Source organism: Notolepis coatsorum (assembly GCF_963971535.1).
Source record: "Notolepis coatsorum genome assembly, chromosome: 11".
NCBI classification, from domain to species: Eukaryota; Metazoa; Chordata; class Actinopteri; order Aulopiformes; family Paralepididae; genus Notolepis; species Notolepis coatsorum.
This window is the reverse complement of record NC_140175.1, coordinates 129759577-129784331: the sequence shown is the minus strand read 5'-3', so window position 1 is coordinate 129784331 and position 24755 is coordinate 129759577.

Sequence of the window (24755 nt, the reverse complement as noted above, 5' to 3'; positions counted from 1 at the left end):
CAGGCTCACACCAGGCCACTAGGTTTAGCATCAACGGAGTAGCCTTCCAGCGCATTCCACGTTCTGCAGAAACAGAACCAGAATGAAAATAGTCCTTACTGCAGTAAGTTTACACCTTTACACATACATCCCGGTGTCGGCTCTTCAGGGCCATCGCTTGAGCCGTCAGCCTCAACCCGTCGAGCCCGATGTCTGGGAGTGCGTGCTCTGGCAACATCACGGTCTGAAGCATAACCTGTAGACAGGTGTTGTAAATTAGCATCTTGCTACAAACACTGAACACAGTGCATCTGTTTTTTTTCTGCATACATACAGTAAGTGTATGTTGCAATTCCAATGTTACTGTGATGTTCATGCTAAATAGACTAAACAATAAACAACCACTGGGTCATGGCTCACCGAGACGCTTGCGCCCCCTGCTGGCCCTAGTGGGCTGTGGAACGGGGGCCTCGCCCCACTACTGTCCTCCTCATCTGCTCCTGTGGTGAGTAGGGTATATCTGTGGTGAGGGCTGATCATCAACACCTGCTCCTGTGGTGGGGGCTGATCATCTGCTCCTGTGGTGGGGGCTGATCATCAACATCTGCTCCTGTGGTGGGGGCTGGTCATCTGCTACTGTGGTGGGGGCTGATCATCATCATCTGCTCCTGTGGGGGGGGGCTGATCATCAACACCTGCTCCTGTGGTGGGGCTGATCATCAACATCTGCTCCTGTGGTGGGGGCTGATCATCAACACCTGCTCCTGTGGTGGGGGCTGGTCATCATCATCTGCTCCTGTGGTGGGGGCTGGTCATCATCATCTGCTCCTGTGGTGGGGGCTGGTCATCAACACCTGCTCCTGTGGTGGGGGCTGATCATCATCATCTGCTCCTGTGGGGGGGGGCTGATCATCAACATCTGCTCCTGTGGGGGGGGGGGGCTGGTCATCAACATCTGCTCCTGTGGGGGGGGGGGGGCTGATCATCAACACCTGCTCCTGTGGGGGGGGGGGGGGGGGCTGATCATCAACATCTGCTCCTGTGGTGGGGGCTGATCATCAACATCTGCTCCCGTGGGGGGGGCTGGTCATCAACACCTGCTCCTGTGGTGGGGGCTGATCATCAACATCTGCTCCTGTGGGGGGGGCTGATCATCATCATCTGCTCCTGTGGTGGGGGCTGGTCATCAACACCTGCTCCTGTGGGGGGGGCTGATCATCATCATCTGCTCCTGTGGTGGGGGCTGGTCATCAACACCTGCTCCTGTGGGGGGGCTGATCATCAACACCTGCTCCTGTGGGGGGGCCCTCATCATGACAGTTCTTCCACCTCTGAGTTTCCCCAACGATGGCCCCCAGTATCCACTCTGTTCTTGACTAGAGAATTGCGCTCTGGAAATAAAATCATAATGTTATAAATTATTGTTTTCTGACAGAATTTTCCCAAACTACGTTTTCATCCTTTTATTTTTGGACAGACCGCTCTGTCTGGCACGCATTTCTGCTTTCAACCACTTGGTGTCTCTCTTGCACCGCCTAGAACTTTGAACTTTTAGCAATATTCCTCAGTTCTATTCTATAAACAGTGTGTTCCAATGTTCTATTCCATGTATAGACTGTGTTCCAATGTTCTATTCCATGTATAGACCGTGTTCCAATGTTCTATTCCATGTATAAACCGTGTTCCAATGTTCTATTCCATGTATAGACAGTGTGTTCCAATGTTCTATTCCATGTATAGACCGTGTTCCAATGTTCTATTCCATGTATAGACCATGTTCCAATGTTCTATTCCATGTATAGACCGTGTTCCAATGTTCTATTCCATGTATAGACCGTGTTCCAATGTTCTATTCCATGTATAGACCGTGTTCCAATGTTCTATTCCATGTATAGACCGTGTTCCAATGTTCTATTCCATGTATAGACCGTGTTCCAATGTTCTATTCCATGTATAGACAGTGTGTTCCAATGTTCTATTCCATGTATAGACAGTGTTCCAATGTTCTATTCCATGTAGGAATAATAATAATAATAATAATAATAATAATAATAATAATAATAATAATAATAATAATAATAATAATAATAATAATAATAATAATAATAATAATAATAATAATAATAATAACTAGACAATTCCGTGCGGGGGAAATTGTGAAAGTGTGGGTGACGCCTGTGCACCGCCGGCCAATGGGGGAGAGGGTCTCTCGCGAGTCTCTATGACAAACGGTTCAAAGGATACAAAAAGGGGGCGCGGCCTAAGGATCGGGGGAGTGGTCAACATAGACCATTTGAAGATCTGACTTTTCCGAGTTTAAATTTTTTTTCTGACTTTTCCGAGTTTTTGAACTTTTTCGGATTTTTGATGTTTCCGAGTTTTCAAAATTTTCCGAGTTTTTGGATTTTTCCGAGTTTTCGGGTTTTCGGACTTTTCCCAGTTTTTGAACTTTTTCGGATTTTTGATGTTTCCGAGTTTTCGGAATTTTCCGAGTCTGGATTTTTCCGGGTTTTCGGGTTTTCGGACTTTTCCGAGTTTTTGAACTTTTTCGGATTTTTGATGTTTCCGAGTTTTCGGAATTTTCCGAGTTTTTGGATTTTTCCGGGTTTTCAGACTTTTCCGAGTTTTTAAACTTTTTTGGATTTTTGATGTTTCCGAGTTTTCGGAATTTTCCGAGTTTTTGGATTTTTCCGAGTTTTCGGGTTTTCGGACTTTTCCGAGTTTTTGAACTTTTCCGGATTTTTGATGTTTCCGAGTTTTGGGATTTTTCCGGGTTTTGGGATTTTTCCGAGTTTTCGGGTTTTCGGACTTAAGTTTTTGAACTTTTTCGGATTTTTGATGTTTCCGAGTTTTCGAATTTTTAGAGTTTTGGAACTTTTTCGGATTTTTGATGTTTCCGAGTTTTCGGAATTTTCAGAGTTTTTGGATTTTTCAGAGTTTTCGGGTTTTCGGACTTTTCAGAGTTTTTGAACTTTTTCGGATTTTTGATGTTTTCGAATTTTTCGGATTTTTCCGAGGTCTAAGGATCGGGGGAGTGGTCAACATCGACCAATGAAAGGTGGTCAACATCGACCAATGGCACAATCCGCAAGTCTCTACGACAAACGGTTCAAGAGATACACTGAGGGGGTGTGGCCTAAGGGGGCGTGGTCTAAGGATCGGGGGAGTGGTCAACATCGACCAATGAAAGGGGGTCAACAGGGGGAGTGGTCAACATCGACCAATGAAAGGTGGTCAACATCGACCAATGGCACAATCCGCAAGTCTCTACGACAAACGGTTCAAGAGATACACTGAGGGGGTGTGGCCTAAGGGGGCGTGGTCTAAGGATCGGGGGAGTGGTCAACATCGACCAATGAAAGGGGGTCAACATGGACCAATGAAAAATGAAAGAGGATATCCCTACTGAGTACAATGGCACAATCCGCAAGTCTCTACGACAAACGGTTCAAGAGATACACTGAGGGGGTGTGGCCTAAGGGGGCGTGGTCTAAGGATCGGGGGAGTGGTCAACATCGACCAATGAAAGGTGGTCAACATCGACCAATGGCACAATCCGCAAGTCTCTACGACAAACGGTTCAAGAGATACACTGAGGGGGTGTGGCCTAAGGGGGCGTGGTCTAAGGATTGGGGGAGTGGTCAACATCGACCAATGAAAGGTGGTCAACATGGACCAATGAAAAATGAAAGCGGATATCCCTACTGAGTACAATGGCACAATCCGCAAGTCTCTACGACAAACGGTTCAAGAGATACACTGAGGGGGTGTGGCCTAAGGGGGCGTGGTCTAAGGATCGGGGGAGTGGTCAACATCGACCAAGGAAAGGTGGTCAACATCGACCAATGAAAAATTAAAGAGGATATCCCTACTGAGTACAATGGCACAATCCGCAAGTCTCTACAACGAACGGTTCAAGAGATACACTGAGGGGGTGTGGCTTAAGGGGGCGTGGTCTAAGGATCGGGGGAGTGGTCAACATCGACCAATGAAAGGTGGTCAACATGGACCAATGAAAAATGAAAGAGGATATCCCTACTGAGTACAATGACACAACCCACAAGACAGAGGGCGCTGTCCAGCAATTCAGTACTGCAACACAGTGATGGGCAATGATGGGTTAAGTGGATGATGTCATTGGCAGGTCAGCTCAGCCATGAGCCCTGAGCCTCACAGCTGTTAAGGCTGAACCAATCAGCCGTGAGCACAATGACTTGCATATTCTGAATTTTCTTTACATGACTGCATTGTCACGTTGATTAAAAGAAAACTATAAGAGATGAAGCGTTGTGACTCGCACAGAAGCACTACAATGAGTAGGCGAAGGGTTGTGTGCGATATTGTGGCATTCGTGCGATATTGTGGCACTCCTTCGGCGATCGGAACAGAAGGCTAAAAAATTGTGTGAAAAAAGAGATTTCTCATCATCATCTGCTCCTGTGGTGGGGGCTGGTCATCATCATCTGCTCCTGTGGGGGGGGCTGGTCATCAACACCTGCTCCTGTGGTGGGGGCTGATCATCATCATCTGCTCCTGTGGGGGGGGGCTGATCATCAACATCTGCTCCTGTGGGGGGGGGGGGCTGGTCATCAACATCTGCTCCTGTGGGGGGGGGGGGGCTGATCATCAACACCTGCTCCTGTGGGGGGGGGGGGGGGGGCTGATCATCAACATCTGCTCCTGTGGTGGGGGCTGATCATCAACATCTGCTCCTGTGGGGGGGGCTGGTCATCAACACCTGCTCCTGTGGTGGGGGCTGATCATCAACATCTGCTCCTGTGGGGGGGGCTGATCATCATCATCTGCTCCTGTGGTGGGGGCTGGTCATCAACACCTGCTCCTGTGGGGGGGGCTGATCATCATCATCTGCTCCAATGTTCTATTCCATGTATAGACCGTGTTCCAATGTTCTATTCCATGTATAGACCGTGTTCCAATGTTCTATTCCATGTATAGACCGTGTTCCAATGTTCTATTCCATGTATAGACCGTGTTCCAATGTTCTATTCCATGTATAGACAGTGTGTTCCAATGTTCTATTCCATGTATAGACAGTGTTCCAATGTTCTATTCCATGTAGGAATAATAATAATAATAATAATAATAATAATAATAATAATAATAATAATAATAATAATAATAATAATAATAATAATAATAATAATAATAATAACTAGACAATTCCGCGCGGGGGAAATTGTGAAAGTGTGGGTGACGCCTGTGCACCGCCGGCCAACGGGGGAGAGGGTCTCTCGCGAGTCTCTATGACAAACGGTTCAAAGGATACAAAAAGGGGGCGCGGCCTAAGGATCGGGGGAGTGGTCAACATAGACCATTTGAAGATCGGACTTTTCCGAGTTTACATTTTTTTTCTGACTTTTCCGAGTTTTTGAACTTTTTCGGATTTTTGATGTTTCCGAGTTTTCAAAATTTTCCGAGTTTTTGGATTTTTCCGAGTTTTCGGGTTTTCGGACTTTTCCCAGTTTTTGAACTTTTTCGGATTTTTGATGTTTCCGAGTTTTCGGAATTTTCCGAGTCTTTGGATTTTTCCGGGTTTTCGGGTTTTCGGACTTTTCCGAGTTTTTGAACTTTTTCGGATTTTTGATGTTTCCGAGTTTTCGGAATTTTCCGAGTTTTTGGATTTTTCCGGGTTTTCAGACTTTTCCGAGTTTTTGAACTTTTTTGGATTTTTGATGTTTCCGAGTTTTCGGAATTTTCCGAGTTTTTGGATTTTTCCGAGTTTTCGGAGTGCGATTGCATGGCGGTCAATGGAGAGGAGAACCTTCAAACAAATGGTTGTCAGTTGAGATAGAAATGTCCAATTCCATTTATTTTTCTTTTGTGAGCGGACTGACAGCCGTGTCATCGTTTTGATGTGTTTGTTTTATTTCTACGTCCAAAATTGAGATCACACTCGCAATTCACCCAAGGTAGGGGAAAAAAGATTATTTCAGCTGCTACACTCTAAATTGCAATGCATTTCCAATGGGACCAAAATTTTACCGTTTAAAGTCGATTCGTAGCCAGACGGTGCGGTGAAACTTTTACGAGTTCGAAGACCGCTGTTGCCATAGGCAAGCCGCTCGTTTTGATACCTTTCATGTGTATGGTGCGCGAACGCTCTTGCACGAGCGGTGTTTGAAACTCTAAATTGCAATGCATTTCCGAAATTTTACCGTTTAAAGTCGATTCGTAGCCAGACGGTGCGGTGAAACTTTTACGAGTTCGAAGACCGCTGTTGCCATAGGCAAGCCGCTCGTTTTGATACCTTTCACGTGTATGGGGCGCGAACGCTCTGGCACGAGCGGTGTTTGCAAAATCGGTGGATCTCGCACTCTAAATTGCAATGCATTTCCGAAATTTTACCGTTTAAAGTCGATTCGTAGCCAGACGGTGCGGTGACACTTTTACGAGTTCGAAGACCGCTGTTGCCATAGGCAAGCCGCTCGTTTTGATACCTTTCACGTGTATGGTGCGCGAACGCTCTGGCACGAGCGGTGTTTGAAACTCTAAATTGCAATGCATTTCCGAAATTTTACCGTTTAAAGTCGATTCGTAGCCAGACGGTGCGGTGAAACTTTTACGAGTTTGGAGACCGCTGTTGCCATAGGCAAGCCGCTCGTTTTGATACCTTTCACGTGTATGGGGCGCGAACGCTCTGGCACGAGCGGTGTTTGCAAAATCGGTGGAATAATAAAGAATAAAAAGATGAACAAGAACTATAGTGTGGGTGGCAACCTGGCTTCGCCAGGTCACCCACACTAATAATAATAATAATAATAATAATAATAATAATAATAATGGTAGGGCAGTGGGCGATTGTTGTTGTGTTTGACGAGCATGAGACGGGCGTGGCCATCAGACAGACCGGCTGGGTCCGGCACCGTCCTGCAACACAGAATGAAATGATGTTGGTTCAGTACGTGGGTCAAAGGTCAGTCGGGAGATATGGTTTCAACCCTTTCACTACCACACTACAGAAGGTTAACCCTTTCACTACCACACTACAGACGGTTTACCCTTTCACTACCACACTACAGAAGGTTAACCCTTTCACTACCACACTACAGACGGTTAACCCTTTCACTACCACACTACAGAAGGTTAACCCCTTCACTACCACACTACAGACAGTTAATCTTTCACTACCACACTACAGAAGGTTAACCCTGTCACTACCACACTACAGAAGGTTAACCTTTCACTACCACACTACAGAAGGTTAACCTTTCATTACCACACTACAGAAGGTTAACCTTTCATTACCACACTACAGAAGGTTAACGTTAGGTTATGACTATAACCGAGTTCTGTTAGTATAGCGACGCTCGGCATCACTAGTCTGCACTATCTCGCATATGTGCACGCGCACTGAATAAAGACCACAAATGTACCTTTAATCGCAATATTCGTCTGACCACACCCCTATCAGCTTACCCACCCACTCGCCTCCTTCCCAAGCTTTCGCCACAAGGCGAGGTCAAAGGCTGCAGCGGCGTCATAACCTAACGTTCTGTTTCGTATTAGCTCTCGCTCGGCATCACTAGTCTGCACAAGGGAGGCCGAGCGAGAGCCAACGGCCGACAAATACACCCCGCTGACAGCCCCCCACAACCATCAGAACAGGGAGGGCCGAGCCCCCCCGACCCACCCTAATGGAGGGCACCCCCCCTATTAGGGGCTTCACGGGAGGGCGACGGACCCGACCGTGCGAAGAGGCACTCAAGCAACTCAACGCACAGGGTGAGCAGACCGTGGCTTGACCCCACGACTACACACACGCACAACCCGCATGCCACCCGGGAACGAACGGAGGAACAACCTCGTTACTGCCCCCAGAATCACGGGGTCAAGGGCAAACCCAACCCTGTGGCAAGGCCGTAGCAGCGGAGCGCGAAGGAAGACCCAGACCCACCAAAAGGACTGGACTCCCTGGAATGGGGGCCCGGAGAAGTCCATGATGCCAGCATCAAGACCCCACCAGTGGGCACGTAGTGCCCCGCCCCCCACATCGCCAGCGTATTCGGACAAAGGCCCCTCAGCCGAGCGGGCCCCGTCCCCCCAATAGTACACCGCCTGGCACACTGACCCTGCAACAGGCAGTCAGCATGGCCGTAAGCACACAAAAAAGGTTAACCAACGGAAGCAGGCAGCGCACCGGGGAAAAACCAGGCAACAGGCTATTAACCCTAGCCTGGAGACTGCGGACGAGACAGGCGCCAGAGGGGACAGCTGAACACAGCCGCCCCGGCGGAAGGAGCGTAAGCTGGCGGTGTTGCATGACCAAGCCTCCATTTAAAAAACCCCACCCAGAGGGGTCGAGGCAGAGAAGGCTGACACGATTGGCAGACATCATGAACATGCAGGGGCACCCTCAAACGGTGAACCCGGGAGTTGACACTGCTCCAACACACCAGGGAATCAACCACCTTGGTGTTACCCAATGCGGTGGTTGTTCCTATAACCCCTCAAGAAAAAACTCCAAAACACACCTGCGGGTATACACCGGCTATACCGCAGTACAAGTGTTTCAGTTTTCAAAAAAGGGTTAACCCAGGCCTACGGGTCGACGAAACATTACTTCGGACCGGGCCTGGCGGTACGGGAAGCACAGGGTCACCAGAGGAGGTCAAAAACCACCCACACAGGCCCCTCTTCGCCATGCGTGAGAGAGGAGCGAAAAAGAATGGAGAACCAGCCCCTAAGCACACCGTACTTGGTATTCCCAGGCGGTCTCCCAACCAAGTACTAACCAGGACCAACCTGTGTAGCGGCCGAGATCCGACGAGATCGAGCGTGTACAGGATGGCATGGCCGTAAGCCATTACGACAGTGCTGAGTAAAAACGTACCCAACCAGGGTCTCCATAGCGCTTAACCCTGTGACACCCGGACCGACCTGGCATTTTTCCCCCTGAAAAAAGCCCAAGTCCCTCAGGGTACCAGAACAGCAGATCTGCATCCCCGGTGGACAACGGGTTCAACTGATCCGGACCAGCGTGACCAGAACCAGTCCCGTGCCCTAACCACGCCGACATGCCTACTCCAGGAGAAAGGGCAGATATGCGTGTCGATCTTAACATGAAAAGAAGGCGCCACCCAGACGTTCGGGCGAACCGCGCCTGGTGGCCCACCCCAAGGGCGTGAGACCCCTCTACATATGTTCAGATCCATTCCGTCATCATCCCCCAGACATGAACAAGAATCCGTCGATAACCAACCCAGGTCGTGGGATGTGGTCGTCGGAAGAGGAAAAACCCCCATCTCAGTTGCTTTATAAAAACACTGTTTTAACCTCAAGCAACCAAGGCGTGCCAGTCAGTCGCCTGTTTACAGCGAGCTAGCACTATACGTGCGTCGGGACACACCCCCATCAATGAACAGGCTATTTAAACCTGTCATTGAATCCCCAAGGCGCCCAGGGGAACGACAAGAGGGGTGTGACACTTCCTAACTCCAACACTTTTTGAATAGAAAAGAAGGAAGCACCAACAGTATGTATCCCAGTCTACACAGCCGGGGTAAAACATTTTCACATTTTTACATCCCACCACCCTCCCATAGGAAGGAGACGGGGATCCCCAGAGAGACTTCCCACGCGAGCTGTACAGATTGAAAAGAATATATTGCACCTTGAGCCATGTAAAAAATTGGTTTTAGGGCTCTCCGGAGAAGAGGCACTGAACCCATACACACTCAATAATCGAATTGAATCGAATACATACACAATAGAATAGGACACCTTCTAGAGGGTCCACTCACTTTAACAATCTGAGGAGGAAGGCTCTTTACTCTGATGGAGGCTCCCTCACATGGAAAGGAGGAGTCCGAACTCACAGAAGGCCCGAATAGGCGCTTGGTGAGGAGGAGCCCTGACCACCCCCCCGAAACAGATCCATCACATGGACCTGAACAGCACACGGAAGTCCTACCAACAGAGACGCGCACGGTGACGTACTCTATGGCGGGGGAATTTCTGCGGTGCACACGCCCAATATACCAGGCCGTGGGACCAGGAAACTCCCCCCCCCCCCCCCGTAACGTGCCGAACCGCAACGTGACAGGAACCTTGAAGGACAGGGGGTGTACCCCTGACCGACAGAAACAAGGGGGAGAGGAAAGGTTACCAATTCACCCCTTTACGACCCCACACCCATGATACGATGTAATGACAAAAAGAGAATATGACACAGTCATAGTCAGCTCTATGAAGCGTTTGACAGCTCCACACAGCGCATGAGCCAACCTGCTATCTGATTTTTACTAAGGAAAAAACACAGAATAGAGAGGGCTCTCTAAGAGCCCCGGTCCAACATACACATGTGCTTCTGTGGCCAGTCCAACCCAGTTGTAGGTCACATGACACACACAACCCATCATCACCTACAAAAAATGGCAAAAACACTCTAGAGAGGAACGCCGTTTTTCATAATGAGAGAATACATAATTCACGATTAGTATCGGCCACAGGCCTTGCTAAGCACACACGACAGCGACCAAACAATCTTTTCTTTTAGGAAAATAAAGTTTCTCCAGCAGTTTTAGCACAACCTCAGCAATCAAGCTAAGGGTTACATCGCATCCCTACCACACAAAAGACACAAGTAGTGCACAACATGTCTGATAGGAGGATGAAAAAGTCCCCAGGGAACCGGGGGGAAACACAATCCTCTTATTTTACCCTTAATACGGCCAGTTAAAACAGGAAAACCTGTTAATATGTGAACACACTGTTCATTGTCATCACAGGCTGAGAAAAGAACATTCTTTTACTCACTTGTCACTAAGCATAGCTTCATAGGTTAGTTACCTTAGTTGTGAGTACACGGTACATATAAACACACATGATGTTTCTCACACAACAACCAGATCATTTTCACATCTGTAACAACAACCCGATTTGCACGGAGAAGCTAACTGCCAGTGACAAAAACAGTTCACACATAACTCGCGACGTATCCTAAATGCATTGCAGCAACACACGTTTTGGGAAAACATCGTTATTCACAAAACATTTAGAAAAGTAAAACCAGAAGACGTGTTATAAGGTCTGGTAAAACCTTGTCCTACCCGGAACGTAGATCAGCGAAGTGCAGACTCAAGACCCCGTAGACAACACAGCCGATCCTGTGTTGCTCGAACTGGGCAGCGTCGTCGCTCCAACCAGTCGCTACAGTCCTCTTTGTTGACGCAATCCCCATCCAGGCTCAGGGCAGGGTCGACGAACATCCCCTGTCAAAGATGACGTCGTAGTCAAGAGTGTAAAACATGTCATAATCAAAGCACGTTCAACAGAGTAGCATTAAGCTAACGGTCGCCCCAACCGTCGGTCGCTACCGCCCCTGCTCGCGAGACGCCGAGCGAACGGCGCACGCGACCAGAGGGAAGCGCGCGGCGGCGCGTGAGGAGCCGGAGCTACCCCGCGCTGGCCTTGTCCGATAGCAGCAAGCTAACGTTTCCTAGTGATCACAACCGGCTAGCGCCGCAGCTAACAGCTGACTGGCTAACAGTAGGCCCACCTCTGTAGGCCACGCAGTGATCCCAGCAGGCTAACGCCGCAGCTAACAGCTGACTGGCTAACCGTAAGCTAAGCAGCTATCACCCAGACAGGCCGTCGTTCTGAAACCCTCCTCACTTTTTAAGAGAAAAGAGAAACAAGATGTCAACACAGCTTTACAACGGTGATTTTACCAACACCCGACGGAATCAGCACAATACCAAACTGGCTTGTGTAGCTGACTTGAACATGGATCTTCCGCTATCGAACATCCATGCACATATCTCCTCGTGAAGGAATACTCTCATTTGGATATGAAAGAAGGGGCTTAACACGGGACAGAGAGATATCCACTCGTCCAGAAAACACAGGGATCACCAGTGTTAATGGTCGCGGCCCACTAGTTAAACTAAAATGGCTTCAGACCAAGGTCTTCTGTTGTCTAGGAGACTGAACAAAGGACCCTAGCCTGGGGCCGGTTTTCATAAACATTGTCAAGTAGCCCCCATAGCACTAACAGACAAGTGAAGCCTGCCAGCAAACATAACTCACCAGAACCAGGAACCCACTGCGTCTCACAACAGCGGCGCGTCCTACAGCCCAGCTGTGCCTTTACCGCAACCAGCACACAGCAAGGACTGCAGTCGGAAAAGCATGTAGCGGCACAAACTCCCAATACGAAAACCGGTGGAGGATTTTTAGAATGATCAACATCTTCCAGACACTCCAGTACGAAGACAATATCGCCGTATTTTCTCGAAAATAGTGAGAGAGAAAATAAAGATATGATGTCAACGTATCCTTGTTTCCCAAAGCTGCTCCTAATTCTTTCTTCCAGCATGGTGTCAAGTGTGGGGATCTACCGAGGCACTTCTTCCTTGTGGTGAAAGCGAGAAGGAGGCGAGTGGGTGGCCCCACCCCTGCTTATATGGGTAAGCTGATAGGGGTGTGGTCAGACGAATATTGGGATTAAAGGTACATTTGTGGTCTTTATTCAGTGCGCGTGCACATATGCGAGATAGTGCAGACTAGTGATGCCGAGCGAGAGCTAATACGAAACAGAACCCTTTCAGGCACACATAAACATAAACCTTCTAAATGGATCCAGGTTTATTTCCTGTTGGAACCCCCTCTTCCAGAGAGTGGTTCCTCTCAATCTATCATTGTAAACATAACTATATCATTTTAAACAATAATAATAATGCGCATTGAAGGCACTTGTGCTGATTGAGTACCTCAGACGTTTTCAGAGGAACAATGTTTTCCAACTTTGATCTAAAGATCTAGTATTGAAGCCAGGGCTCTCAGATTGTGCATAGCAGTATACATTAAAGGCTGTGTAGCAGGAGACATTAAAGGCTGTGTAGCAGGATACATTAAAGGCTGTGTAGCAGGATACATTACAGGCTGTGTAGCAGGAGACATTAAAGGCTGTGTAGCAGGATACATTAAAGGCTGTGTAGCAGGATACATTAAAGGCTGTGTAGCAGGATACATTAAAGGCTGTGTAGCAGGATACATTAAAGGCTGTGTAGCAGTATACATTAAAGGCTGTGTAGCAGGAGACATTAAAGGCTGTGTAGCAGGATACATTACAGGCTGTGTAGCAGGATACATTACAGGCTGTGTAGCAGGAGACATTAAAGGCTGTGTAGCAGGATACATTAAAGGCTGTGTAGCAGGATACATTAAAGGCTGTGTAGCAGGATACATTAAAGGCTGTGTAGCAGGATACATTAAAGGCTGTTGTGTTTTATAGCAGTATACATTAAAGGCTGTTGTGTTTTATAGCAGTATGTGATTTGATTAGATTTTTATTTGTAAATTACAAACACATCATAAAAACAAATGATCATGACCAATTTATATTCGTGAGGATATCACCTAAAAGCATTAATTAAAACACTTATTTCCAAGGTGGTCCTCGATGGAAGACATACAAACATAAAAACACAGCACATACAGCCCACTAGGAGGCACTAGAGTTCCAGTCCTCTGTCTACTCAGCCCTGGAATCTGATGTCCTGCCCTGTGGCTACTGAGCCATTTGCTCTTCCCAAAGTTGAGCCTTTACCTTTGTTTTAAAAATTATTTTAGTTTGACTTTGCTTGGTAGGCAGAGGTAGTTCATTCCAAAGTACAACACCTGTGTAGAAAAAGGAGCTTCTTGCCATCTTACTCCTAGCTTTAGAAACACTGCAAGACATTACTCCTAGCTTTAGGAACACTGCAGACACAATGCTAGCTCTGGTGTTATCATCGTGTAGCTCTCTTACCATAACCACATGACCTTTCATATATTCAGGGACCCTGTCGTTAACACTGTTATACATGTGGTTTAGCTGGAGTTGTTTTACTCTTTTATCTCCTGGTAATAGTCCAACTTCTTCTCTTTCTATCGGTCCTATATGTGTCTTGAGAGGGGAATTTAACACATTGTTCTGTGCAACCTGCAGTTTATTTTTGAGCTTTCTGGAAAGACCGCTATACCATGCAGAACAAGCATAATCAAAATTACACTTAGAGATGCAACTAATCATTTTCTTATTTTTAGGTTTAGATCACGTGTGCATCGATATAGAAATTTGAGTTTATTTAAGACTTTGGATAGGACTGTCACTACAATTTCTTCTCCGGAGACAGACTGGTCAAGAGTGATAAGACAGACTGGTCAAGAGTGATTCCTAGATATTTCACACTTGTTTTGGACTCTATGATATTCCCTTCACACTGTACTGTGATCGTTTTCCTTTTCATGACCTTTCTTTTAGTTCCAAATAAAATAGACTGTCTTTCCTAAATGCAATGAGAGTTTGTTATCTATCAGCCAGTCCTTAACACTTTCAGCGCCAGAGGGCGCTGTTTACTGTTACTGTTGAAAGGCCAACGCTTTAAAGTATACAAATACGTGTCTGTGATTGCAGGGCTCAAACTATATATATCATAGCTATGGATATAATACTATTGCCCATTTGACATAGAGTATCTATCGTTCAATTTGTGAAAAATAAAAAAAAAATTCATCCATACATTCCCGTTTTATACCGTGGTGAATATGAGTATAGTTTTAGAGTAATCCTGTCTAATCCTAGAAAACGACGCTATGCAGGGAGGGGGGGGGGGGGGGGGGGGTCGTTTTTCTATGCTTTGATCGTCACCAACGGAATACGTTACACGCACACATTACACACATACGCTCGGATCACAGTGAATGGATTCTTGGATCAACGCAAGATTGATAACATATAGCCCTTACCTTGACTAGGATGTACTCCAAAAAGAATATTCCAATGATCTGATCGCCATTCCATGTATTGATGTCGATCGTGTTGCCAACATAATCCACTAAAGAACATGAACCGGGAGTGCTTGATTCTCCTCAATCCATGCGTTATAAACGCTTGTCCTGCCCGACAAGGAAAACCCGGCCCTACTTTTTAGATTGACGCACAGCCCAAGCCAGATCGTTTCAAAGGATGTGCAATACCGGCCGCAAGGCGGCAGGTGGCGGTATTTGACGTTTGCGATCTCAGACCCATTCCCAATGATAACATCAGGTTCCCTGGATGGGTAATCAATGGAAATAGCGAATAAAAGAAATAACGACCAAAACACGACTATACTCTGGTCTGGCGCCGAACGTTCAGCGAGTTAACCCGACTATCATTGGGTCTGGCATGGAAAGTGTTAAGTACGGTCAGTTCTCTACTGAGAGTTACCTCGATGTTGTTTGGGTCTTTTCCTGATACAAGTAAGGTGGAGTCGTCTGCATAAATCATTGTTCTACGTGTATATAAGTGACAGAGAAAATGATCTAATCGCCCCTCCCTTTCTTTCTTTCTGTACCACAGTTCTTACGGTGTGTGGCAACCCCAAGCCACCCCTGGGCTTGGTGATTGATGGGCGCTATGTGGCGACCCAATGGCTGGGCGCTGCCCATGTTTGGGCGTCCGCTTCCGGACGCACCTGTCACTAAATACCCATCAGAGTGATTACCTGATTAGCGAATCACGGCGCGGTGCGCCTGTTGGAGAGGGGGGACTTAATGGAGCCGAGGAGCCTCCTCTCAGTCCCCCGTAGCAGCGCAAGGCAAAAGGCCACAGAGCGGAGACGCCGCCCGGCCGACAGCAAACCGTTATTATTTGACTAAGAAAATAAAGAGTATGATTTTGGGAACTGCAACCTGTCTGTGTGTTGTTTATTCTGCCACCCCTACACCTGGAATTGCCACAGTGGTGGAGAATGCGGGCATAGTCTACTGGCAATCAGGGGTGCAGAATAAACAACAATAGACTTTATCAGAATAGAATAAAAGAAATTAAAAAAAATATATATATATATATATATATAAATTTAATAACGGAAAAAGCATGGACGCGCTGGTGCAGCAGCTTGTACAGGCGAGCATGGAACAACAGACCCGGCACGAAGAGGCCCTGCACGAACAGAGGAAACAGACGGGGATGATCCACGCGGAGCTCCAGCGGATGGCCGCTCACCGGCAGGAGGAAGGGGCCGCCGGGACGCGGCCTAACCCCGGGCGCTTCATCCCCAAGCTGACGGAGCAGGAGGATATAGAAGCCTATCTCCTGGCGTTTGAGCGCACCGCCGGCCGGGAGGGCTGGCCCGAAGACGACTGGGGGGGACTGCTGGCCCCCTTCCTGTCGGGTAATGCACAAAAGGCCTACCAGGACCTGCCACCGGAGCAAGCCGGGAACTACACTCGGCTAAAGCAGGAAATTCTGTCCCGGTACGGCCATAGTCTGCAGTCCCGCGCGCAGCGGTTCCATGACTGGGTGTATGACGCACAGGCCTCCCCGCGCTCCCAGATGCACGACCTGGTCCGCACAAGCCGAGCCTGGCTAATGACTGACCCCGGAGGGCCCACGGTTTTGGAACGGATTGTTATGGACCGCTTTGTCAGAGCCCTCCCCTATGACTCGAAGAAGCAGGCGAGTCAAGCGGACCCACCAGGGCCCACCAGGTAACGCGGGAGTTACTCAAAGGGGGGCGAGGGGAAAAGCCAGAGCGGCCGAGAACAAGGAGGGGTCCCGACGAGCCCAGCCCAAGGGGCCGGGTAGGGAACGCAGGTGAGCCCGAACTACCCCGAAGAAGACCGCTGTTCGACCAGGACCAAAGACGCTGCTACGACTGCGGCGAGCCCGGGCATCTCTCGTGGAACTGCCCAGGCCGGGATGTGTCCATGCCATCGGCGGCAGCTTCAGACCCCCGCGGAAAGACGTGCAACTATGGCGCAGCCTGTTGGGCCCATAAGGAAACATCGGCGACACTTTTACCCGTGCGCGTCAACGACAAAGATGCCGTAGCGCTCCTGGACTCGGGTAGTGCCATAACGCTGGTTCAGCCCCATTTGGCACACTGCGACGCAGAGGCTCCGCAAGTGTCAGTGTCCTGTGTGCACGGGGACACAAAGTTGTATCCTACAGCGCCGATCACCCTGACAACCACCAAGGGGGTCTGCTCGATGACAGCCGGCGTCATACCTAACCTGCCGGTAGCGCTGCTGATTGGTCGAGACTGCCCCCTGTATCGCCAGCTGTGCTCAGCCGTCATCTCCCCGCGCACCCCACCCTCTACGGGTAAACCGAGGAAGAAGAAAGGGTTACGTCAGCCGAAGGTGTGTGCTCTGAACGTAACGGGGAGTGAGACTGAGACGGCCTCAGATGTAGGTGACGACGCGCCGGAACCCCTGGATATACCGGGGAGTGAGACAGAGACGGCATCAGGTGTGGGTGACGACGCGCCAGCGCCCCAAGCGGGCCCCGAGACGGATAACAGTGACGAGGACCCCTTTGCGGAGTTCCCCCAGGCGGACGAGGTGGGGAGGGACCTGGCGGGTCAGTTCGGAACGGCCCAGCTGGAAGACCCAAACCTAACGCAGGCCCGGGTGAATATCAAGACCATAGATGGAAATCCCGTGGAGGGGGTGAGTAACCTGCCATATCCTCACTTTGCAATAAAAAGACAATTGCTGTACCAAGTTGTAAAAAAGAATGATGAGGTTAGGGATCTATTGCTGGTACCGAAGTTCTTTATTCCCACTGTACTCCAGCTGGCGCATTCACATATCCTCGGAGCGCACCTGGGCGTGGACAAAACCATGGAGCGCATAAGGGCGCGTTTCCATTGGCCGGGCATGAAGAGAGCGGTAGAGGACTATTGCCGGAGCTGCCCAGAGTGTCAACGCGCAGCACCAAAGGTACAATATAAAAGTCCTCTGATCCCGCTGCCCATCATTGAGACCCCATTCTCAAGAATTGCCCTCGACGTAGTGGGCCCTCTAGTTAAATCGTCCCGAGGCCACCAGTATATACTGGTAATCATAGATTATGCTACCCGTTACCCCGAAGCCATCCCGTTACGCACGGTGACGGCCAAAATTGTGGCACGGGAGCTCTTTCATTTGTTTAGTCGGGTGGGAATTGCCGACTCTATTCTCACGGATCAGGGCTCGTGCTTTATGTCGCGGGTCATGAAAGAAATGTGCAAACTAATGAAAGTGGAACAGCTACCAACCTCCATATACCATCCACAGACGGATGGACTGTGCGAGCGCTTTAACAAGACCCTGAAAAGCATGCTAAGGAAGGTGATGGAGAAGGATGGGAAGAATTGGGATCAGTTGTTGCCCTTTCTGATGTTCTCTGTGCGTGAGGTCCCACAGGCCTCCACTGGCTTCTCGCCATTTGAGCTGCTCTACGCCCGCAAGCCGCGGGGTCTCCTGGACATCGCAAAGGAGATTTGGGAGGAACAGCCGTCGCCCCACCGGTCTCTCATAGAGCATGTGCAGGTAATGAGAGACAGGATGAAGGCGCTCTGGCCAGTGGTGAGAGAACACATGCAACAGGCCCAAGACGCACAGAAGCGCATTTATGACCGGGGCGCACAGCCACGGGAGTTTAATGTGGGGGACCGAGTCCTAGTACTGGTACCGACAGCAGAGTGCAAATTCCTAGCCAAATGGCAGGGACCCTACGACATAATCGAGAAAGTGGGTCCCGTCAACTACAAGGTCCACCAGCCCGACCGTAGGAAGCATCGACAGTTATACCATGTTAACCTGTTGAAGAAATGGCATGCCCGGGATGTGTTGCTCTCGCCCCCCCCTCTTCCCCCTTTTGCGCAGCAGGTGGCAGAGGCGGCCGATGTTCCCATCGGGGAACAGTTGTCCCCGACCCAACGGCAGGAGCTTCGGGAGCTGGTCCAACAGAACCGGGACGTGTTCTCGGCCACGCCGGGCCGCACCACATTGGCCCAGCACCACATCATTACCAGCCGGGGGGACAAGGTAAAGCTGAAGCCCTATCGTATCCCAGAGGCAAAAAGAGAGGCAGTCAGAAGAGAAGTGCGGGTCATGCTGGAGATGGGAGTAATTGAGGAGTCTCATAGCGGGTGGTCCAGTCCTATTGTTTTAGTGCCAAAACCCGACTCAACAACCAGGTTCTGTAATGATTTCAGGAAGCTTAATGAAATTTCAAAGTTTGACGCCTATCCCATGCCTAGAGTGGATGAGCTCATTGACAGACTGGGCCTGGCCAGATTTATCACGACACTAGACCTAACGAAGGGTTATTGGCAAGTCCCTCTGGCCCCCGCCTCAAGGGAGAAGACGGCTTTCTCCACCCCAGATGGGCTGTTCCATTATAAAGTTCTCCCGTTTGGCCTGCATGGGGCGCCATCTACCTTTCAGAGGCTGATGGACAGAGTACTACGGCCCCATCGGGAGTATGCAGCCGCATATCTCGATGACATTATCATCCACTCGTCAGATTGGGACACCCACCTCCAAAAGGTGAGAGCGGTGTTGGGGGCGCTCCGGGAGGCGGGTCTCACCGCCAACCCAAAGAAATGCAGGCTGGGATTAGAAGAGGCAGAGTACCTGGGGTTCACAATAGGCCAGGGCAATGTGAAACCGCAGAAGAGGAAGATTGATGCAATAAGGGAGTGGCCTCGCCCTTTAACCAAGAAGCAGGTCAGGACATTTAATGGGCTAGCGAGCTATTATAGGAGGTTTATCCCTAACTTTGCTGCTCGCGCTGCTCCCCTCACAGATCTGACCCAGGCGCGGCGGCCGTTCACGGTGAAGTGGACACCGGAGGCGGAGGCGGCGTTCGAGGACCTCAAGACTGCCCTCTGTTCGGGACCGGTGCTGATCTCCCCGAACTTCGACAAGGAGATGACGGTACAAACAGACGCATCAGAGGTGGGACTGGGAGCGGTCCTCTCCCAGCAACTGGAGGGTGAGGAACATCCGATTTTATATGTGAGCAGGAAGCTGCTGCCACACGAGCGCAACTATTCTGCGGTGGAGCGCGAAGGTCTGGCAATTAAGTGGGCACTGGAGACGCTCCGCTATTATCTGCTGGGGAGGCGTTTCACGCTGGTGACGGATCACGCCCCCCTAGTCTGGATGGCCAAGACAAAGGGGACCAATGCCAGGGTGACTCGATGGTTTCTGGAGTTACAGTCATTTAACTTTTCTGTCATTCACAGGTCAGGGGTGGCGCATGGCAACGCAGACGCCCTCTCCAGGAAGGATGCCTGTTGGGCGTCGGACGCTCTTCCCCGACGGTCGGAGCTGGAGGGGGGGTACTGTGGCAACACCAAGCCACCCCTGGGCTTGGTGATTGATGGGCGCTATGTGGCGACCCAATGGCTGGGCGCTGCCCATGTTTGGGCGTCCGCTTCCGGACGCACCTGTCACTAAATACCCATCAGAGTGATTACCTGATTAGCGAATCACGGCGCGGTGCGCCTGTTGGAGAGGGGGGACTTAATGGAGCCGAGGAGCCTCCTCTCAGTCCCCCGTAGCAGCGCAAGGCAAAAGGCCACAGAGCGGAGACGCCGCCCGGCCGACAGCAAACCGTTATTATTTGACTAAGAAAATAAAGAGTATGATTTTGGGAACTGCAACCTGTCTGTGTGTTGTTTATTCTGCCACCCCTACACCTGGAATTGCCACAGGTGTCAATGATCATATGAAAGGAACTGAAATAAATGGTCAACATCAGTTTGAGAATCGTTGTCTTAATTCGAGGGACTGCTACACAGGGCTTGAGTGCTTCCTGCGCCTGAGCTAATTACACTGGCACAGTGAGTACTTTTAGCTTTGGAGAGAGCTTCTTTATAGTGGAGTATGTGGTTAAAGTACATTTCTTTATGGACAGTAAGACCAGTCTTAGTATGGAGGCGCTCTAGGCGGCGGCCTTTGGCTTTGAGCAGCGTAGCTCAGGTGTAAACCAGGGTGCAGAGCGAGTGAAGGAGACAGTCCGTGTTTTAAGTGGAGCAAAAGTGTCTAAGAGGTTATGGAGTCCATTGTTGTACATTGAGACCAGTTCATAACAGGTTGATTCATTGTCATGACAGGAAAGGTTATTAAGTTCACTGGATAGAGCAGGTACATCGATGTTCTTAATATTCCTGAAAGAGATGGAACGTGATACGTTTGTTTTGTGTGTCTTCAGGATGACATTAAAAGATATGAACTTGTGATCAGAGATGGGCAGGTCAGACGCAGTACAGTATTGGGCGGGCTGCGACACCAGAGCAGAATGTGTCCTTTGGAGTGAGTAGGGAAAACAACATATTGTTGAAATCCACAGCTGTCCAGGGAAGATGTGAGCTCCTTGGTAGTAGAATTGTTTATATTGTCCATATGAACATTAAAATCCCCCAGCAGTAAAATATTAGGAGACAGTAAGTTTAGTGAAGCTAAAAAGGCAGAGAGTTCATCTATAAAATCTCTATTTGGCTTTGGTGGTCTGTAAACATCACTACAATGGTAGGCATTGGACCATGAATTTGAATAGCAATGCATTCAAAATGACTTTTACACAGGAACTGTCAAATGATTGTAGATTATCGCAAGACCACCTCCTCGCTTATTGGAGGGGCGGGGTTAACAGATGTAAACATACCCACGCGGAGTAGTATGTACTGGATAAAATGACCTGTGAGGTGTTTAATGCCCCTTGGACTGGGATGCAGCCCATCTGGTTTATAGAGGTCAAATCTGGTGCAAAAATAATCAGTTGCAGTACAAACTGATTTGAGCCATTCATGGAGGCTAAAAAGACGACTAAAATGTTCAGGTCTTTTTGAGGAGCTGGGATGGGACCAGAGAACACACAGGTTCTACCCAGGCTCTGTATTGTCAACGCATGGGAATCCAGCTGGTCACGGAGATCAACAGATTGACCACGCATGACGTCATTGGTACCCACGTGGATAATCAGTGTGTGCAGTGTGCGAACCATACCAGGATCTTCGGGGGAGAGGGGGGGGGGGGGGGGGAGAAAAGCTCAGAGCGTTTCCCTGAGTCTTGCGACTGCTGTGGCGCCGCCACTTCCTCGATGTTGATTAGTCGGTCGAAAAGAGTTACCTTGATGAGCGCGCTCCTCTCCAAAAGTAACTAGTTTCAACTTTATGCCCCAAACGCTGCGCCTCGAAAAGGAGCACGCCTGTCGCATAGAAATGAGAGAGAGAGAGAGAGAGAGAGAGAGAGAGAGAGAGAGAGAGAGAGAGAGAGAGCGATGCCCGCGGAGAGAGAGACACCCGCGAGAGAGAGAGAGAGAGAGAGAGAGAGAGAGAGAGAGAGAGAGAGAGAGAGAGAGAGACGCCCGTGGAGAGAGAGACACGAGAGAGAGAGAGAGAGAGAGAGAGAGAGAGAGAGAGAGAGAGAGACTCCTGCTCACTGCCGCGGAGAGAATTACATTTGTTTTTCTTGCAGTTTTATTAAAAGTCACTCCTCATCACCAGTAGGCAAAAAAATTCAACATTATCGCCACCCACCTGTCCTAATGGTCTGCCCAATTCTCAAAATCTGCATGTTTGGTTAGAAGGCTTACTTCTTTGATATTCCGTTTAACTTTCGACATTATCCGTCTGCGTCTATTTGTGCCTGCAGACTGCAGACTGCAGTGCAGCGCCGCCACGCTCCGAATGGTAAACGCAAGAATAGCATGCATGTTGCATGCGTATTACGAGTAGGGTATATCTGCAGTGCCGCAACCCCATAGATTTATGCTATTGTCTATTACGGTGAATTAGTGCGCAAATCATTAATCATACATCAAAATAGCCTAATTTTATTATTATACACGATGATGACGATACAGAAAATTACAGAACAATTAGAAATGCATGGCAAAAATAGCATTTATTGTCAGTATTTTAGAGACCCCCCAAAAATTCACAAATCATGTTTTCAGGGGAGCTGGTCTCTGATCTAGGGGAGCCAATGGCTACAGGTCCATTCTAACCAGACACACACGCTTCACAAACAGCTTTTTCCCCACAGCAGTCCGAACACTGAACACCCTGGCCCGCCCCGCTTTGCACAGACGGGCAAGCATCTGTCACTGACTGACACTGTTACCGTGACTGTCCTCTATGTATTTATGTATATATGTATTTATTGTGGGGATTGGGAGGTGGGAGGGGGGTGTTTGATGTTTGATGTCTGATGTTTCATGTTGATGTAACCAGTGCTTAACAATCTGTACCGCAAAAACAATTACCACCAACCATTGTTGTGTGGCATTAAAATATCTTGTATCTTGTAGGGGGGGACTGGGTATATTTAGTATTTAGTATTTTTTTGTATATTTTGTTTTTGGCAGGTTTTGGGTCTGTTTGTTATTTTTGTTGTCTTGTCATTATTGTAGTTATTTTTGTCGTCAATGTTGACACAAGAGGCTTATGGCGGGGACTGAGGACAATAACTGATTACAAAGTCAGCGCCCCCTCAATGGGGAGTGACGACACCTATCTCGCGGACCAGCTCAACTCTTTCTATGCTCGGTTTGGTGTAAACAGTGGCGCTGCTGGCTCAACGGCTAGTGACGTCACTGGCGCGCCGGCTGTTGTGGAGGGGGGGGGGGCAACCGCGGGGGGGCGGGGATGCTCTCTCGTTGTTGGAACACAGTGTGAGAAGAGCATTTATGCAGGTGAACACCAGAAAGGCAGCTGGCCCAGATGGTATAACAGGACGCATACTTAAGTCCTGTGCCAACCAGCTAGCCCCTGTGTTCACCGCCATATTTAATCAATCCCTGGCGGAGTCAGTGGTCCCTGCCTGCTTCAAGATGTCTACCATCATCCCTGTACCGAAGAAACCCTCCCCAACATGTCTCAATGACTACAGACCGGTGGCACTCACCTCTGTGGTCATGAAATGTTTCGAGAGGCTGGTCAAGGATCACATTTGTGCCTCCCTCCCCAGTGATATGGACCCTATGCAGTTTGCATACAGGACAAACAGGTCCACTGACGACGCGGTCTCCCAGGTACTGCACAGCACCCTCTCTCACCTTGACCGCCAGAAGGGGGGCTATGTGAGACTGTTGTTCATTGACTACAGCTCAGCGTTCAACACCATAGTCCCCACCAGACTGGTGGACAAGCTGATCGAGCTGGGTCTGAGCTCCGCCCTGAGCGCCTGGGTACAGGACTTTCTGAGTGAAAGACCCCAGGCGGTCAGGGTGGGGGGTCAGACCTCCAACACCATCACCCTGAGCATCGGGTCCCCCCAGGGCTGTGTTCTGAGCCCCCTGCTGTACTCACTCTACACACAAGATTGTGTGGCCAAGTTCAGCTCCAACTCCATAGTGAAGTTTGTGGACGACACGGTGGTGGTGGGGCTGATCTCGGACAACGACGAGGAGGCCTACCGGGAGGAGGTTGAGGTACTGGAACGCTGGTGCCAGGACAACAGCCTGCTCCTGAACATTGATAAAACCAAGGAGCTGATCGTGGATTATAGGAGAGGACAGCAGGAGACACACTGATGATAAACGGGGCTACCGTGGACAGGGTGAGCAGCTTCAAGTACCTGGGGGTGTCCACATCTCAGAGGATCTGACATGGTCAACACACATAGACACAGTCGTAAAAAAGGCGAAACAGCGCCTCTACCACCTGAGACAGTTAAGGAAGTTCAGAGTATCGGGGAAGATACTCCAGTCCTTCTACTCCGGAGCTGTAGAGAGCATCTTGACTGGAAACATCACTGCCTGGTATGGAAACAGCACGGCACAGGACAAGAAGGCCCTACAGAGAGTGGTGCGCTCAGTGGTGCACTACCTCCCCTGCAGGTTCTATACAACAAGATGTGCAAATCCAGAGCCTGCAGAATAATGAAAGACCCTCACCACCCCAATAACAGCCTGTTCCAGCTGCTGAGGTCAGGCAGACGCCTGTGAACCCCAGCTACTAGGACAGAGAGGCTTCGGCTCAGCTTCTTCCCCCAGGCCATCAGAG